Source organism: Leuciscus leuciscus, assembly GCF_965113295.1.
Source record: "Leuciscus leuciscus genome assembly, chromosome: 7".
NCBI classification, from domain to species: Eukaryota; Metazoa; Chordata; class Actinopteri; order Cypriniformes; family Leuciscidae; genus Leuciscus; species Leuciscus leuciscus.
The window spans coordinates 3,402,207-3,417,957 of NC_138731.1; the positions used below are offsets into that span (position 1 = coordinate 3,402,207).

Sequence of the window (15,751 nt, forward strand, 5' to 3'; positions counted from 1 at the left end):
AATACAGAAAATTATTTTCAGGTGAACCATATTCTTAAACGCAACACATTTTGAAAGCATGTTTTTCAAAAATGCAGACTTCTTGTCTTTCTGTGAATAACGCTGGCATCTAGACTGAATATCACTCAAAATAGCACATTATCAATGTGTTCCTCTTTCTATTTGTGAGCCGAGTTGAATGTTTATACGTATGCTTTTTCACACTCAATCCCCATGTATGCGGATGAGTGTGACACCGTTTCATTCATTTTATTAAATCCGGGGAAAATATGCAGCTCTCGTCTCTCGTGAATCTTTTCCTCCGACTACATGTTATTTTTCTCTCTGGCCAACTGAACATTTCAACCTTGTGTTTCATAAAGTCAGCAAAAAATTTTTATTAAATAAATATATGATAATAATAATTCAGTGTCAAAGAAAATGTATTGAAGTGTCAGTAACGTAGTACTTTAAAATAAAGTTTTCCTTAAAAGAAAAATAAAATTCATAAATATTTAAGTAGTTTAGTACAATAAACCTTAATTATTGTATAATAATAAAATATCAGTTTATGATACAGCTTCATCAAACAAAAATAAAAGAACTCTGGTATAAATGGTTTCTGCACTCAAACATGACTATTATGTCTTTTAGACAGAATCTCACATATTAGATGTGCTACACTTTATTAGACTTTAATATTATGTGCTATATTAGATGTGCATTTTCAGCACATCATGGACAGGAAATGTTTAAACGTGTATTTATGCATTCCACCTATAATTCAAATAGTAATTTAAATATATCTTATTACTTGTATGTGTTTTTGTATGTAGCCTAAATTTCCTAGCGGAATAGGACTTTTATTTTGGTGAGGTGATATGACGTCATACGTTTGCGTCGCTCTTCTGCGTCTGTGATTCGTCTGAAGAAAGGTTTGTGCTTTTTAAAGTGTTTAAATCGATACAAACTGTTAAATATATTTTCTACAGTCTATTAAAATTATTTAATTATTGAATGTAACGTAGTAATGTTTTATCTAACATTAACATTGTTAGTTTCAGCACATAATGGAAAAAGTGCGTCTTATTTCTCTCCCTAAATCATAAATAAGTTTATCATAAATAAGAATTCCGTCAAGTAACGTTAGGGATGGAGAAACGGAGATAAAAAAACAAAACAAAAAAACAACTCGAGTCTGTTTTACCAAATGAGTAAATGTGTTATTAATTTTCAATAGTTGGTTACTTTTTTTATTTTAAATAATATATTCTCATAACCTTAAACAACTGTTAGTAATACGATCCTGAAATATTTAATCTATTAAAACTTTATCGATATATGAGCGCATAATTGTTATTTTAAATTCCGTTTTTCTTGGGTAGAAAGATATTTTCTTGAACTCAGAAGTAAAGTTATTGTGTATGTGCGAGAAAACGGTTTGTGCTAAAAAGTGTATACAGTTATAATAATAATTTTAATAATAATAATAAAAACACGTAACAGTTACAACATCAAGGAACGTAATGCACTCTTTATGCACAGCTAGAAAAACTGGAAGTGGCTTACTATTTAATGTAGTTTATAAATAATTAAACACCAAATATAAATCACGGAAGTGTCAGTATTTAGTTATTATTTTGTCAATTTGTAGTTTTCTGGCTAATCAGGACAAACAGTGAGCATTAGCTATATCATTGATTGACTCCCTCACCAGTGCGCTGACTACTGAACTAGGGAGCTGATTGAGATCTAGTTTGTTTTTATTTTACTTTCTGTAAATTTTTCTATGTTAATATTAAACATGACAAATCGTCCAAACACACAGAAGATCCCCTGGTTCAGCTGAGATTCACATGACACACTATTATAAAGATGGCGTTTATTAAAGAGGAGAGTGAAGACATACAGATTGAAGACAGCGTGAAACATGAAGATACTGAGGAACAAACAGGTTAGTTTCATTCTCTTTATTTGATTCTTATTGAAATGTCGGCCTCTACAGAAATGACAACAACATTTAGAGCATATTTAATGTATTCAAAATAGATTGATCCAAAGTGCTATACAGTGTACAAAGCAGGTCTACACAGTAAGAACAACAAGTACAGGTTTCCAAAAGCTAAAGGATAAAAATATGACTTGCAGTCGTGATAATTAAGATGTCATTAATGAATAACTACTCAGGAACAAGTGAGTAACACCATATTAACAATCTAGTTACTACTATTAACTAACAAGAAACTCTGATTAATGAATTGTGACCCTGGACCGCAAAACCTGTCACATGGGTCAATTTTATGAAATTGAGATTTATACATCACCTGCTGAATAAGAGATGAATTAAATAAAAATATAATATAATACATATAATATAAGCTGAATAAATAAACTTTCCAATGATGTATGGTTTGTTAGGATAGGACAACAACTATTTGAAAATCTGGAATCTGAGGGTGCGAAACATTGAGAAAATCTGCTTTAAAGTTCTCCATTTATGTTGGCAATTGTGCAGCACTCACTCACACAAATAAATGTTTTGTATATTTAGGGTAGGAAATTTACAAAATATCTACATGATCTTTACTAAATATCCTAATGATTTTTGGCATAAAAGAAAAAGCAATAATTTTGATCCATAGAATGTATTTTTGCCTTTTGCTACAAATATACCCGTGCGACATGTGACTGGTTATGTGATCCAGGGTCACAATTAGTAAGTAATAGCGCTCAGTTGAATGTGGTAGTTCACTATTAGCTAATCAATGCTACTATTTGTTTTATGCCTCCCAGAGGACTAATAAGAACTACTATATCCAGAGTAATATCTAATGTGAAAAATGCATAATGTATAATATAAGGTAATGGTAACCCACTAGTAATGACTCAAGTATAACCAAATCCTCCAGAAGGAATTACAAATTATTTGGATCAGCATTCTAAGGTGAAAAGCATGATAATGTCTCGGGATACCCATGGTTCCCTGAGAGTAGGTAACTAGACATTTCGTCGAAGCTGACGCGATGGGGAAACTCCCTTTCTCCGAAATACTGAAGCCTGATTGATGCTTTTTTGCACCTGCAATAGCCAATGGCGTTCAAGCGCAAGAAGTGCTGACCGCGCTGAGTGCCATTGCTTTGGATCTTTAGACTGAACGACCACAAAAGCAAGGTTCAAAAGTTTTTTTTACACACTGTCTCGTTCCCCACTCTCAGGGAACCATGGTTACATTAGTAATCTGAGATGTTCCCTTTCAAGATAGGTCTCTCGACATTGCGTCGAAGCTGATGCGATGGGGAACATATAAAACCCCTGCTGTGTAAAAAAACAACAGCAATAAAACTAGCCGAATCTAACAGAAGAGTAGAATGGGATTGAATACACAGCCCAAGACTCAAGAGGGTGTGGGCAGTGAACCATGCCTCCCCGTATTGGTCACCTGACCTGGTTGAAATACTCAACCAGTCAGTTGGTAGCCAGCCAAGACGGTGCCGGCACCTTCAGCAATGCTGAACATAGTATAGTGAAGGGAGGTGATTGAAGCAACAATAATGTGATTGGTGCATTTATAACAAGACAGCTTGATATGTGGGTAACAATAAGCAATCAACTTAGCAAGGGGATTTATTAAAAACCAGTGAAATGCACACAAAACAGGGCAGGCAGACTCAGCTGGAGCCCTGTCATTATAAGCCAAGCGAGCTGCTTGACAAATGCTGTTCGCAGTTAGCACATAAGAGCAGCAAAGAGCCCGCTTAAGCCCTATTTGAAGCGCCAGTGATGGCACTAAACACAATATTCGACTATACAACCTTTTCTAAACCACTCACCATGGAGAGGCGTGGTGACGAGTCTCTCAGTCATCCAATGGTAGCTCATGAAACTCCCGTTGCACAGACAGAACATGAGGTGCAAAAGAGGAATTTCAAGATTATAAAACTTAGCGAAAGTATTCAGTGAAGACCATCCTGCTGCTAAGCAAATGTCCTGAATGGACATACAGTACCTCTTGTCCAAGCCCGAGATGAAGCCAAAGTCCTAGTGGAGTGGGCGCGCACACCAATAAGGCATTCAGTCTCCTGAGAAATATAAGCTAAGTGAATGGCTTCCACTATCCAGTGTGAAAGCCTCTGCTTTGACACTGAATATCCTTTCTTAACACCCCTATAAAAGACGAATAGCTGTTCCGCCACCCGAAATAAGCTAGTTGTGTCCACATAAGTGTGCAGCTCTTTTGCATGTTCACTGAAAGACCAAGATGAGCTAGGTGCGTGAGAATTATGCGCTTGTGTTTCTCCAGCATCTGCTGTGATTGGGTGATAATGAGCTAATCGTCCAGGTAGTTCAACATGCAACATGCAAAAGTCTCAAGGGGGAAAGCGCTGCATTTATGCATTTTGTGAATGTGTGGGATGCCAAAGCCTGCCCAAATAGCAGAGCTTTGAACTGATGAGCAACCCCCTCGAACGCGAACATCAGAAAACCCCTGTGATGAGGAGCTATGTGAATGTAAAAGTACGCATCTTTCAAATCCATTTCTTTAAACTAGTCCCCATGTTGAATATGTGCAAGGATCTGTTTTACAGTGATCATTTTGGATGAGCGTTTCGCCAAAGCTCGGATTAACGGTCTTAGATCCAAAATGGGACGCAAGCCGCCGTTGTTTTTGGGAATGAGGAAATCGTGACTGTATAGACCACAGTCTCGTTGGTCTGGGGATATCAATTCTACTGCCTATTTGGTCAGGAGAGTCTGGTTTGATATGGTTTATCTGCACTTATGCTGCGTTCACACCGGACGCGAATAGCGCGTCAAATTCGCGTCTACCGCGTCTAGTTTGACGCTTGACCACATGTGTACATTCGCGTGTGAAGAGCGAGATTGACGCGCGACAAAACAAAAGTTTGAAGCGACATTTACGCGCGTCAGAGGCGAAAGTTTCGAAACCCGTTGGCGGCCATCTTTTTTAGATGTTTATCGAGCATTAGCATTAATCGAGAGAGTCACCGCTCGTATATGCTCTGGAGAGCAGAAACAGCTGCGTAGGGGACATCGTCGCTGTACTCGGGTCCACCAGACTCTCCGGAGGGTTTCAGGAGTTTCACAATTTGGTCCAGGACCTAGGTTTGGTGGACCTAACGGTGAGGACGCTGACGAGGACAGCGTAGGCCGTATAAGGCCTCGGCCTCGAGTGGTCGCTGCCTGACGAGCCCGCGCTGTACAGCCCGGCGCGAGGTTCACCCTCGCCCGCACCCACCTAATCTGTCATTTATTTTTGTTTTGATAATAAATGGAGCCAGCCTCCAAAAGTGAAACCTGTGATTTTTGTTTTAGTTTGTATACACTAAATTGTATTTGTTGTCTTCACATTAGATTAATAATGTTTCATATAGATATGGAATAAATTGCATTCAATACAAAATGAGTATCTCTCATGTATTGAAATCGAGTTTTTATGTGAAAGATTTGCTTTGTTGTGCATTTTAGTCATATTACAAAATAATGTATTGACATAAACATAAAATAACATTATAAACTGTCACTTCACCACGTGACAGCAGCAAGCAGCTGAAGCAGGCTTCTGATTGGTTAACGCGGCGCGAATTGACGCAGAAGTTCAGATTTTTCAACTCGGGCGGCAGACGCGAATTCGCGTCAAACACGAGAATGCACAAAAAGCACTACATAAAACATTCCGCGTAACGCGCTTAACGCACCAGACGCTCAATTCGCGCCATTCGCGCGAACTTGACGCGCGAATGAGGCGTATTCGCGTCTACCGCGCCGCGCTCTACGCCTCATTCGCGCCGCAGGAATTTTTTACGCGCGTAACGCGTCTTTGCATTGACTTAACATTGAAATCACTCGCGCCTGACGCGCAATTCGCGTCCGGTGTGAACGCACCATCAGGCTAACAACTCATTAACAACAAATTTATATTTAAGTATTTCATGCATAACAAAGAAATGCATCTATTCAACCTTTAGTACATGAGGATGAGGAAGGTATATAGACTTTAAGTCACATAATTTTCAAATGCATAATAAATCAAATGCGGTGACATTTGTCAACCTCGAAAAAATGAAAAACAAAAAGTGCATCCTCAAAAGTGCATAGGGAATAGTTGAGATTTCTCTGAAATAATATAGTTTAACATAAAATAAATAATAATAATAAACTTAAAATGATTTCCAATTTGCACTACATTTACAATTTACACATCTTACCCTCCTCCAAAGTACATATCTTTTCACTTGCCTCTGTCGAAAACCGGATCCTCTACCACGGAAAAATGTTGGTCATCAAGGACTATAAAGTCCATTACTTTATTGTTTATAGCTTTAGCCTTTTCGCTCTTTACAATTTTCAAATGCCTGCTGAATGGGGACATCGATGCTCCGTGCGCTCGTAGCTGCTGCCGCATCTGCTTCATATTCTTTTAATACAGCTTCGCCGCGATGATGACCTTTCAAGTGAGATATAAGATTTGTTGTGTTAAAACTTGATGCCTTTTTTCCTCCTCTCGGAATCCTTGCTAAACATGTTCACAGATGATGACGTAATGAGTGTGAGCCGTGACACAGTTTTAAAGGTGCAGTTACATGCACTCGGAAAGCAAATAAATCTTGGATAAATCAGACTGATGATTGATTTACCAGCAAGCGTACTTTATCGGATCTAGTTATCGGATTTCATTCATTTATCGGAGCAATAAACATTACGTCATTTTCACCCATATCGCCCGATAATTTATTTGTCCGATAAATATTGTGCATCCCTAGTGTATATTGTTATATTCTACTTTGTTGTGCTGTAGCCTACAGACACAGTTAATACACTTAAAAGTCCAGTTATGAACGACAAGGATAAAAGGATGGCCGTGTTGGAGCCGTAATGCGCTGTAGACGTGTGCAGTGTAAATAAGGGGTAAGCCGTTAGGGGTATCGAAATTAATCATTTCTACGATGCATCGCAATGCAGACGAGGACGATTCGGTATCGGTTCAGTAATAGATCATAACTGATTATAATTTGTTGCAAATGTTTCTGATGTCATTTGTCGCGTACGTGCTTTGTCGCGGTAGCATACAATGGCAGAGGTGAGGTGAGACGCGAGTGCGAGAAAATAAAAAATGCTCCAACTACTTTAAAAGCCTACATCTGGCCACATTTCGGCTTTATGAATAACCTGGTAAGCTCGACCTGCAGAAGACACGCGCTGTGTGCGCTCATGTCACACACAAATAGAATTTGCAGGAGGTAATACCACTAACTTGATAAATCACGTTAGCCGTTTTCACCCCGAGCTGTTAACGCCTGGCAGTCTGACTGCTTTAGAGATGTGCGGATGAGCTCCAACGTCACCCGAATCCGCAGCCAAAAACAAATAATCCACCCGCCCCAATAATTTTCTCTGATTTAAGTATCCGCACCCGATGGTCAAATTACAGTTATTCTGTGTTGTTACGCATGATTATAAATGGATAATCGTCACCTTCAACTAGTGATGTATGTCTCGAGACCGGTCTTGGTCTCGAGACCGGTCTCGAACGACGACACAACGTTCGATAATGCAACATTATTATCTGCAATGGAACGGATTGAAGCGCGCGTCCGAGTGAAGACAGTGCGGCGTGTGCGCGAGCCACACCAGAAAACACTTTATCCGCGCCACTGATCGCCGCGGCAACGAGCACTTTGATCACTTGATTGAAAAAACACATATCAGTGACATGATGGGTTTTAACTTCATTCAGGAGATTTTGGGTAACTGCACAACTGACAGATGACTTTGAGCGCACCGCCAACGGTGTGTGTGTGTGTGTGTGTGTGTAACCATAGCGACAAAACGACCAACTTTCGGATCCTGCACTTAAGCCTATAATTTCGTTTTTAAAAATTGAATTATGTATTTAAAAGTTGCAGAATGGATTCATTTGGAGACTCCGAAATCGGCAGAGATAGGCAGGCATTTGCTTAGATGAATTTGTGACTTTGATATCTGTGTGTGTGTGTGTTGTTTGATTACAGTATTGTATTTAAGATGGTGTTAGACTAAATAAATGGTCTTTTAAATATCATATGCATATCTCCGTTGAGTTGACTAAACATTAGGCCTAATCCAAGTTTATAATTGTGTATCTTTAATTTGATGTTACGATTTCATCTACACATTAAGTATAATTTCAATTGGTTACATATTTCTCATTCTTTGAACAGTTGTTGGAGGAGCAAGATGGTGTTGGAGGTGTTTGATGTTTTGTCAGATGAACCAGTCAGTACCAGTCATGTCAGTCCTCAACAGTACACAAAAGTTAAGGGAGTCTCAATCCTCTAATAGTGCAGTAACAGCCGTCATGCAATTGCTACACATAGTTGATCTCACCCAGTCTGCAAAAACATTTACAGTGAGCTCACAGTCACACACATGACATGGTCTGTCTCTGTATTGTTCTGCCTGTGTAGTTGAAGTAATACAGTCTAATATTGAATGTAAACTGCGGCTGAACCCTAGTATGCTGCTGTTCTTGAATTCATACTTAGCTGAGTTGCTTAGCTTCAACGCTAGTCTGTTTTTTTTCCCCCTCCGGTCTCGACTTGGTCTCGGTCTTGGTCTCGACTTGGTCTTGGTCTTGACTTGGTTTGTCTTGGTCTTGGTCTTGGTCTTGGTCTTGTCTTGGTCTCGATACCCTCTGGTCTTGGTGTCTTGGTCTCGGTTTAGGCGGTCTTGACTGCAAGTCTACCTTCAACAGCGGACTCGGCGACAGTTGATGCGCGCATCTGTAATGATAACATAATACTGTGATTAATGAGCGCTGCTTTTAAATGAACATTTCTTTAAAACAAAATTTATTTGACAGATTTTCATTTTCTTAATGGCATAAACAAGCTTTACTCCCTTGAAACTTAAACTGGAATGTCATTGTTTCTGTCATTGCGACTTCCCGAACAGGCGATCACACACATGCGTGCACACATCACTTTTGAAGTAAAATTGAAAATTGAGGATGCAGTGCATCGTGATATCGAATTGAACTGAATCGATGACATGATAATTGTAATCGAACCGAACCGTGAGACCAGTGTCGGTTCACACCCCTATAAGCCGTGCAGAATTACATCTGCCCTCACGGCCAGAGCGTATGCCGCGAATGGTCAAGCTGGATCCGCCCTTCATACAATGGCCCTTTAAGTCTACCAGGCCAAGATCCCGCACCATGGTTAAAACTGGTCCTGACTCTGTGGCCTTCCAACGAGCTGCACAGCATGACTGACCTTGCCCTGTGTGCCACTAATAGCGTCTGGCAGCAGAGTTGCACGCTCAGTCATCTGAGCTTCCACTGCCTGCAACGTCACTTGCAATCAACATAATTAAACCGGAAATACAGTAGTTTCCACACAGACACATTATGTACTTCCTTCTGCCTCAGTTTGACAGAATACTTTAAGATTCCTGACATCAACTACATGTCCAAGGAAGGAACATACGTCATTCATTTCAGTAAAGACGAAGTTAAAGGGGTTCCAGAACATCGATTCTGTCCTCTGAAAACTCAGCCTTCTCTAATCTGTCTATGGCTTCAGCAACGTCTTAGTCCTCCATACACACGCTAGAAATGTTTAAACAGTACTCATACAAGCACTGAAATCATTTCCCCAAGTTTTATGTCAAAAACTAACAAACAAATACTACATTTTCATATAAAGTTTTGACAATAAAAATAATTATATGTATTTTCTCTGCTCCATAGACAGATAAGGAACTCCTGTACACTATCGTTACTTGCAATTAAAATGAATATTTATTAACAACATTTCGGTCACACGACCTTCATCAGGAATATACAAATGTTCAAATTCATCTCTTTTAAGATAAACACATGACCAATCAACAGAGCTCCATCTGTAAACAATTAAGCTCATTGAGAGTACATAATTAACACCACATCATAAACAGTTACAAAATGTGATAGTTACAACAATCAGCAAAGATCCCCCTGTAGGTTAAAAGATTGAGCACACATAATCAACACGTCGTCATCAAATAGTATCAAATTGTAATTCTAAACAGTTACAACAATCAGCAAGGCTCCATAGCCACTAAAACTCATTGCGAATACATAGTAGAACAAACATGTCATTCAAAACAGTTACAAAATATCACTATAACATTTCATTAAATAATGCTTCGTCGTTCATACCCCTAGGTGATAAAGTTTCAAGGGTGTAAATCCCAAAAAGTTTGCGTCTCTGTAGGAGCAATTCAATGTCACCCCCTCTAGGTGGCAAACTTACTTTTTCAATCCCACAAAAGCGTAAAGAGGTAACATCGTGATTCAAAGTTAAAAAATGTGCCGCAACTGGATAATTCATATCTTTTCTTCTGATGGAACGCTTATGTTCACTAATTCTTTGTTTCAATTGACGTGACGTTTTTCCCACATATCCTAAACCACAAGGACAACGGATCAAATACACAACATGAGTAGAAACACAAGTAATCACAGATTTGATGTTATATTTTTTACCAGTTCTAGGATGACAAAAAAATGATGTTTTAAATGTATTATTACACTGAGCACAATTCCCACAGCGATAATTGCCCTTCTGTATAGGACTAAGTAAACTCGGAGATGCACGAGGACTAACGCTCTGAAAACGAGCATGTACCAAGCTACAGTATCTTTCAAATTCCTAGCGCGTTTATATACAATCAAAGGAGGATGCCGAAAAGGTTCTCTCAACTCCGGATCAGAAGACAACAAATGCCAATGTTTTTTAAAAATCGATTTTATCATGTAGGACTTAAGTGAATGCGTTGTAATACAAGTAAAAGAATACTTTCTTGCTTTTTTTTTACTTCTTTTTTAGCAATTCAGACCGTGTCTTTTTAAAAGCTGTATTAAAAGCTTCATCAACCCAATCTGAAGGGTAACCTCTATTCAAAAATGTATTTTTCATAATATTCGATTTCTCAATAAAGTCATAATCAGAATAACAAATCCTCCTCAATCTATAGAACTGACTCTTAGGCAATCCTTTTTTTTTTTTAAATCGGATGAAAGCTGGTAGCGAGTAAAAGTGTGTTACGATCAGTCTCTTTTGTAAACAAAGTTGTAATCAAACTGCCTTCGTTCTTCTGTACCCACATATCGAGGAAGTGTACTCTAGACGAATTAATTTCAGAGGTAAATTCCAATTCGTCCACAAAGTTATTAAAAAATGTCACAAATTCTTGAGCCTCATCATGATCACCCAAAAAAATACAAAATATATCATCAATGTATCTATACCATTTGATGATCCGTGAATAGAAAGGATTATTTTCTGTATTCAATACATAACTCTCCTAAAAAAAAAACATGAATAGATTGGCATAGTTGGGGGCAAAATTTGAGCCCATTGCTGTACCACTTATCTGAAGAAAAAAATCTTTATCGAATCTGAAATAATTATATTTCAAAAGGTACGAAGCCATCTCGATGATAAAGTCTGAAGGTGGACTAGAGTCCTCACGTAACGAAAGATAATGTCTGAGGGCAATAAGTCCTTTATCATGTGAAATGTTGGTATATAAACTTATGTCCAAAGTTAATCATAAAGAAATGTCCGGTAAATCATGTAATTCAGAAATCTTATTGATGAAATCAGTAGAATCCCGAATGTAAGATGGTAACGAATAAACAAAAGGTTTTATTAAAAAAATCAACATACTGAGATAAAGGAGATAAGAGAGAATTAGTCTGTGCCACAATCGGACGATTGGTGTCCTAGATGAACCCGACTCTGATTTGGAGAAAAAGTACCGTAATTTCATCTGTCTAAAACATTTGAACAGATCCACTTTAAGACCAAAACAATTAACACCACTAGTAGGCACAAAAGATAGTCCTTTAGATAAAAAAGCAGTTTGATCATCAGATAGTTCCTTTTCAGAAATATTGATTACTGTCTCTTTGAGAAGCTGCGAGTTCACGGTCGTAAACTTCTTAGAGGCTCTTGAACCTCTTCGACATTTCTTCTTTGTAGTCTCCGTGGAGGGGCTCGTCTGTCCAAAAAAGAAGTCGAAGCGTGTGCTCTCGAATCACTGTCGATGGTAAACTCACTCTCAGTGGAATCACTCTGTCCGTTAAAAAAGGGCGATCCATTTCTTCTCGTCCGATTGCGAAATCGAGACGTAGCTCCAGATGGTGCGTTGGCCTCTCGGGTAACACCGTCTCTTATGTCAGGCATAGTGGCTGGTCTACTGTCCCATGGGTAAACCTCATTCCGAAGGTAATCCTCTGTATCTCGTTTGTATTTCTTCAACTTAATTTCTTTCAAATAATCTCGGTATTTCTCAGTAGATGACTTGATCGAGGAAAGAAGGGAGTCGAAGTCAATTTGGGAAGTAGATTTGATCTTTTCTTCGAGTAGGACGATTTTTTTCGTGGGTCTCTTGAACATCAGCAGATACTTGTTCCACAATCAGAAGCATCAAATCCATAGAACACTTGTTAAGAATCTCGCTCCATCTCTTTAAAAACAGTTTGTTCTGTTCGCACAATGTTGGAGGTTTGGGAATTCTCAGACCGCGTGGGATTCTCTTGTTCCTCCAATATTCGCTCAATGTAGAACCATGCATTTTTAGATGCATTTCATTATGGTATAGTCTTTCAAGTTGCACCCGGTGTTCCTCTGCTCCATAGACAGCATAGTGTCAGGGTTCTGTCACTCCTGTCTAGTTAAATTCCTGATTTTGTGACAGAGCTCTGACACTCCCGGTTTTTGTCTCGTCTTTGTCTGAGTGTGCGGTTTCGAGCGTGCTCGAGCCGTGCACTCACTTGTCTAACTGCCTTGTTACATGTGCGGGGCGTGGTGTTTGGATCCCGGCACATTGGTCTAGTTTGGTTTCGGTTCTGTGTCGGGATTCAGACATCCATGCTCCGCGTGTTTGTCGTCTGTTGTGAGCGCACAGGATGAGTCTTGTTTTGAGTAGCACACAGCTTGTGTTTTACACTAGCTGTGTGCTTTCATGTTGTCATGTTCTGTGTGAACATGTGGCTTGTGAGTCCTCATATGCTGCATGTTCATGTCTCGTTCTGTGTAAGCACATGGCTTGTGATTAATTTTACTGGCCATGTGCTTGTGTTTTGTGTGAGCACATGGCTTATCGTGTGTTTCCTTGTGCAATGTGCTCTCCTGTCGATTGTCTAACCCTGTCCACCTTGTTACCTGATTATTGATTCATTTACCCCACCTGTCCTCCCTCGTTACCAGCTTTGTTTGCTCTCCCTATTTATTCTCCCTGTGTTTGCAGTCCTGTGCTGGTTCGTCGTCGTATGTACACTGTGTGTTTCCCTGCTGTGTGCTTCAAGTCAAGTTTAGCCAAGCCAAGCCAAGCCAAGTCAAGTCAAGTCATGTTTTCCCCTTTGGGGTAGTTTTTGTTTGTGTTTTATTATTAAATTAAAAGCCCATCGACTCTGCACTTGAGTCCTCGCTTCATCCCTCACCCACAACCCTGACACATAGGGTACCTTATTATCCTAAGTTTTGAGATTTTGATCAGTTGTTGAGATCTATCGGTTAAAATTTACAATCAAAATTTGGTCCGATTTTAGCATTGATCTGAACAAAAATGGCAGACAGGCTGAATGAAAAAGTAAATCCACTCTCTAACGGTAGGTGGCGCTTATGGAACAGCAGAAAAAGAGCTGTTTTAATCTCTCTAAGCTGCGCTTATAAACACTATTTTAGTAGGCAGTACACTGAGGGAAGACTTTCAGTTTGGTGTGTGTTACTCTGTACCATTAAATACGGGTTAATTTATATTTGCTTTTGTTTTGCTTTAGACCTGATGCAGCTGAAAGAGGAGAGTGAAGAACTGATGGAAATGGAAGAGAAAAATCTGCATATGAAAGATTGCGATTACATAACTGGAGAAAAATCTTTTGGTTGCTCAGTAACAAAAAAGGTTTCCTCACGAAAAGGAGCTCTGAAGACAGAAAGTGATTTCACCTGCCAACAGTGTGGAAAATGTTACACTCATAAAACAAGCCTCAATGTCCACATGAGAGTTCACACTGGAAAGAGACGTTTCACCTGCCAACAGTGTGGAAATAGTTTTACACATAAAGGACACTTTAATGTCCACATGAGAATTCATACTGGAGAGAAATCTTTCACCTGCAATCTGTGTGGGAAAAGCTTCTCACGAAAAGAAAATCTTAAGACTCACATGATAATTCACACCGGAGAGAAGCCGTTCACATGTGATCAGTGTGGAAATAGTTTTACACATAAAGGACATGCGAATGCCCACATGAGAATTCACATTGGAGTGAAGACGTTCACTTGTGATCAGTGTGGAAATAGTTTTACACATAAAGGACATGCGAATGCCCACATGAGAATTCACATTGGAGTGAAGACGTTCACATTAGGGCTGGGACAACGCGTCGAGGTCATCGATGACGTCGACGCAAAAAATACGTCGACGCAAAATATGCGTATCGATTCGTCGACCTGTTTTTATTTCTCCAAAAAACGTTTGCAAAACGTTTACCTTATGTGCGCTGAATATACGCGATGGCCGGATCAACATTCTGTCCAACGTTATATAACCAATCCAGGGGTTTTTCTGCATTGATCTTTTTTTTGGCGGCTGTCAAATCCTTATTTGATCGGTGAGTGATGTAGAATAGAATGACTGCTGGGGCGCGTACGAGAGAGAGCCCCGGCCGCGCGCGCGCACTCTTTAAACAACACGAGCGCTGCTTGCTCTCTCTCTCCCTCGTGCATATTAATCAAAATCATTAAACACGATAGAAAAAGGGCGAAACACCAAAGTTTCACGCGCGCTCGCGCACTCACAGTCTTCAAACTACACGAGCGCTGTCTTGCTCTCTCTCTCCCTCGTGCATATTAACCAAAATCATTAGACACGATTTTTTTTTTCTCCATGACAGGCTGCTGGCTCCCACTATTAATTTTTATTTATTTTTTTTGTTGGAAAAGCACTCTCTGTATTAGCTTAAAGCCCTCAAGTTTACATTGGTTACTGTATTCTTTCAGTTGCTCTAAACAAGTATTTTGGGTGACCTTTTAATTTTTTTATTGAATGCTAGTCATCAAGTTGTTGTTATTTTCATCTGAAAGAACTTTTTTTCAGTAAGCTAGGCCCTATGTGTTCAGTAAGCTTGTTTCAGTAAGCTATGTGTTTTCAAGGCTTTAAGGTTTTATTGAATGCTATCTCTGACTAAGAATGCATTACTTTGCACTTGTATAGTCTTTTATTTTGTCATTTTAAGAGCAATAAACATATTGCAATGTTAAGGAATTCATGTTTTTTCATTCAGATATGTAAATCAACATGTATAAATTGTTAGTAGTCAATTAATGAGGAGATAATCGACAATCGAAATCGAATCGGTCCGAAAAAATTAATCGTTAGATTAATCGATGCATCGAAAAAATAATCGCTAGATTAATCGTTTAAAAAATAATCGTTTATCCCAGCCCTAGTTCACATGTGATCAGTGTGGAAATAGTTTTACACATAAAGGACATGCGAATGCCCACATAAGAATTCACACCGGAGAGAAGCCTTACAGGTGTCCTCAGTGTGACATGAGTTTCACATATCTTAGAGACTTGAAACATCATTTGCAAATTCATTCTGGAAAGAAACTTTAGCGTTCCGAGTGTGACAAGAGGTTTAGGAAAAGGAGCAATTTTGAAAACCACCTGCTTATTCATTCTGAGGGAAAATTATTTAATTTTGATCAGCATTA

At 39.0% G+C, this 15,751-nt stretch overlaps 1 long non-coding RNA gene across 1 annotated transcript; it reads left to right on the top strand.

The window, feature by feature from the left end:
• Positions 1 to 861: 861 nt before the first annotated feature.
• LOC309503532 lies at positions 862 to 15,488 on the top strand. The gene is made up of 3 exons (XR_014207699.1): positions 862 to 914; positions 1,808 to 1,933; positions 13,811 to 15,488. It is a non-coding gene; the product is annotated as an uncharacterized lncRNA (long non-coding RNA).
• The last annotated feature ends 263 nt before the right edge of the window (positions 15,489 to 15,751 follow it).